We start from the raw sequence: 4,621 nt of genomic DNA, 5'->3' as shown, positions 1-4,621 counted from the left end.
ATAAAGTATAAAATGAAATTATAAAGTTGGAGGACTTCCAAATTGATGCTCATGCATACAGTAAAAAGAAATATTTTACTGAATACTAGTCTGCCAGTGTTCAACAGAAAGACAATTAATGGCTTTTACTAGAAATGTGAAAAGAAAAAAATTCCAAAGATCAGTCATCCCCCAAATTTACAAAACCATCATCAAACAAACATGAAAACTCACTGCAACCCCTGGAATTTCCTTTAACAGTAATTACTATCTTCTAACAATGTCACCCTCAGTGCCATTCAGAAAATTACTAATACCATGTTTTCAAATGATTTCAGCACTATCTCTTCCATGAAATGATAACACACCCACACACAATTACGAAATGGTGGGCCAGCTCCCTCTTGTCAGTGTTACCTCACAGTCTGAAGCCTTCTGCTTCCCCTGGCTCACTCCTTCTTTGTAAATCCTTTAAGGGCCTCTTTGACACAAATGTAAAGGATGGATGGGGCTAGTAAGAGCTCCCAGAATTACAGCTAATAGAAATGTCTTAACAACCTCAGTCATATGAACTGGAAACTAATTCCAAACTGAGCAACCAGATTTCTTAACACCTCTCCCTCCATGGTACCTGGACCACATGTTCGCTAGCCACTATTTCATTCTTTACTCATCAGTCATTAGAGGGACATGATCACCAATGACAGGATCTTTCTTTTGACATCTTCAAAAATGGGGTACTATGGGGCTACCAGCACAGCACCACTGACATATTTGGCATCTTCTGCCCAGCTTTATGGCACAGGAAGGTCAGGGGGACTGGGTCTATACTCGCTATTTATGAAAGCTCAAAATTAATTTGTTTCCTAGCTTTAATCATTTACCTGTGAAAATGTCTTCAGCTTCAACTGACCTCTTTTGTGAAGTTCTTTTTCTTTGCATGTCCAGCTGTTATTTATCCTTGTATTTGGGGACAAAGTGATGCTATTTTGTTAAAAATCATCAATGTATCTTTCCTTTGCCATCAAAGAATTACCACTTTTATGGGTGTTGAAATTGCCAAGCCTTTTTCTAATGCCTATATTTGGTATTCTTCTAGCGGTGGCTCTTCTGCAGTTCCCCTACAGAGATTGTGTTAGCTAGCTATGTCAGGAAGCTGAAAACTTCATTTTCTTCAAGAAATCCATTTCCCAGTTGGTGGCAAACAAAAACACCCCAGGGAAACTCTGATGCCATGTTCTTGAAGACTTTTGTTTTAGAGTCCTGGATTGTGCTAATAATAAATTTCAATCTAATATTAAATGAATAACCGAACTCCACCTGTGATTACCTGAGCAGCCGGCGCCAATTTCGGTTCAGAATACCCACAGCGGACGGGATGTTAAACTCCACTTGGCCTCATTGCCCGACTCAGCCACTAGGAGGCAGCATCGTCGTCGCGGTCCTCCGTCCTCCAAAGGCAAACAGGCTTGTGGGTTGAACACTACTGTTCTCATTTCCTTCATCTTTCTGGGATTTTTTTTCCCCCTTTATTATTTGTCCTCAAATGTGTCTCATGCTAGACCAGGGGTCTAGAATTTTCCCATGTCCACTGATGAGCAGGACAAACTCGTTTTCCGTCCCTGTCCAGGTGAAAGCACTTCATCCTCCGGCACCGAGCGAGCGTCGCGCCGGGTTTCAACCTAAAGGTTGAAAGAAACCTTTCTTAGAGCTGGCACCGTAATTACGTGGTTTAAGGAATCAATCGGGTGCGGGTTATTTATGTTGTGAAGGAAGTTCCGGAGGTAATGTGAACTTCCTTCAGCCTTTAAGACAAACATTGCTTCCTGTCTTCCACGTTGGGCGCCCTGGCCTCAGGATAAATTGGGAATACTTGGGGTGGGGAAGACAAATACTCACGGAAAAACACCGGCCTCCGGCCGCCCATGCGTCCCAGCCTGCCCAGCCGAGTACCCGCGGATTCAGGGGCCCGAGTGGCAGAGATTTGGCGGGACAGCCGCTGTGCTCGGCCCGGGGTAATCGCCGCCCGGGGGCTTCCCGAGCCCACGCCGACCCTAGGTCCTGGAGCTGCGGGTCCCACCCGCAACCCGAGTCTCCCTTCTGCACGTTCCGCCCGTGTGCCGGGACCCGCGCGCTGGGACCCGGGGCCGGACCCTCGGCCTCGGGACCAGCTGGGGCCTGGAACGGGGACAGCACCAGAGGCCGTGCCAGGCACACGGACTTTGGGCCCAACGCCCTTCTCAGTCTCTCTGAGCAGCCCGCCGGGTCAGGGCCGCATCCCGCCCTTGCTAGAGCACCCCCCACCCGCCAGCGCCCACCCACCCCTCAGCCAGAGCGGCGCCCACTCCAGAGCCTCAGTTCCCAGGCTGGTGCGCCCTCTGCAGGCCTGGGAGAGGAGACACATCAGGCACAGACGTGGACACAGAGCCACAGCTCTCGCTCTCTCTCTCTCACACACACACACACACACACACACACACACACACACACACACACACACACACACACACACACACACACACACACACACACACACACGCAGATGACGGGCACACCAGTCACGCTCAGCCCCAGGGACACAGCTCCTGATACTCACATTCATCCATTCAACAAACATTTATTAAGCATCTAATCGAGATGCTCTCCACAACCGTTTACTCCCTGGTACTCCCACTCCTACCATGGCCTTGGTTTACTTTCCCGGCCTCGCTGCTGCCTTACCTGCCTCGATGGCTAAAGTGCCCTCCACCCAAGATCTCCCACCCCTGCGGCATGGATTTGATCAGACCAGGGAGCATGAAGGCTGAGCGGGCTCCTTGGGAGAGTGTGGTGCCAAGATGAGCTGAACTGCCCTGAGCTGGGAGATTTGTCCAAAACTCACACTGAACCAGGAACCCCAAGAAGGCCACGTGGCTGAGAAGAGGGTGAACTAGGTAAAGCAGGTAGCACACTGAGGGCTCTATGGGTGTGGTCAGAAACTGTTTCAAACCCACCTCCCTGGTCTCCACCACCCCACCACTGGATCATTTAAACCAATGGCTGGGGAGTTGGTGCCTTAAACCTTCCACCCATAGGGCCTATGCCCTCCCCCTTTTTGCCATGATAGAAGGTACCATCAGAACACCTGACAGCTGTCACCTTCCCCGATTCCTCTTCTTCTCCCTGATCTGTCAGTGTTAGGGAGCTCCAGGCCTTGGAACTTGACCCCTTCTATCTACACTCACTCCCTTGATGACCTCATTGTCTTATGGTTTTAAATACCATCCATATGCTCCCAAATTTTTATCTTCAGCTAGAATCTCTCCCCTGAACTCTAGACTCATACTACCAACTACGTACTTAACATCTCCACTTATATGTCCAAAATGCAGCTTCGTCTTAAAAAGTCAAAACAAGGCTCCTGGAGGGCGAGATAAATTAGGAGTTTGGGATTAAAATATACATGCTACTATATATAAAATAGATAACTAACAAGAACCTGTATAGCACAGGGAACTATACTCAATATCTTGTAATAACCTGTAATGGAACAGAATCTAAAAAAGACCAGCGGACCAGCGGTCCCCTGTATATATACAACTGAATCACTTTGCTGTATACCTGAGACTAACACAGCATTCTAAATCAACTATATTTCAATAAAAATTAAAAAAAAAACAAGGCTCCTGACCTTCTCACAAACCCACTCCTCTACAGTTGTCCACATCTTGGTAAATATAACTCCAACAATCACATTGCTCAAGCCAAAAACATTGAAGTATTTTCTCTGTCTCTCTTTCTCTTCTTTCTCTCATATCCTATGCTGAACCCCTCAGCAGAGCCCACTGGCTCTACATTGAAAATGTCTCCAGAATCTGACCACTTCTCACCAACTCTCAGCAACCTCATGTCCTCCCTGGATTATTGCAATTGCCTCCAAGCTGGTCTCCAGGCTTCCATTTTTGCACCACTTTTGTCTATCTTCCATCCGACAGCCACAGGGAGCCTTTAACACATGCCAGATCATGTCACTGTTCAAAACCCTCCAAAGGTTCCCCAACTCATTCAGAGTAGAACATAAACTCTGCAATGGCCTACAAAGCCCTACACTATCTGGCCCATGTTGTTGTGTCCCAGTGCCAAGAACAGTGTCTGGAACATAGGACGCCCTCAATAAATATTTATTGAATGAATGTGGTGTAAATCCCTTGTTTATTATTAGTTCATTATTTCACCCTTTGCTGCTGATTCTCAGGATCTTTCCCAACAGGCATTCCAGGAAGACAGTATTGAAATTTATGTGAAACCTTTATGCCAGCTCTGCACTATACTCTTGTATCATATAAGACCTTGGAGGGAAACAAATGGCATGACCCAAAAGTCTTAATAGAAAAGAATTTAGTGAAGGGTCAATTTACAGAGGTGAGGGCAAGGTTGTTGTGGGAAGCCACTGCACATGATTTTGTATAGCTCCAAACTTCAGGCCATCTCTCCTTCTGACAAAGTGGACATTAAATGTACTGCCTGAAATTCTGCCCACTGAGAGGACTTCCCTTCACCACTGTCTTTCAGGGCCACACCTGAATGTAAGCGACTGTCTACTTTTGACTGATGCCAGCATACCTTAGAGACCCATCTGAAAATCAAGACCATACACTTCCTC

This window comes from Lagenorhynchus albirostris, chromosome 7, assembly GCF_949774975.1.
Source record: "Lagenorhynchus albirostris chromosome 7, mLagAlb1.1, whole genome shotgun sequence".
Classification (NCBI taxonomy): domain Eukaryota; kingdom Metazoa; phylum Chordata; class Mammalia; order Artiodactyla; family Delphinidae; genus Lagenorhynchus; species Lagenorhynchus albirostris.
The sequence above is the reverse complement of the archived record's forward strand: the minus strand, read 5'-3'. Positions refer to the sequence as shown.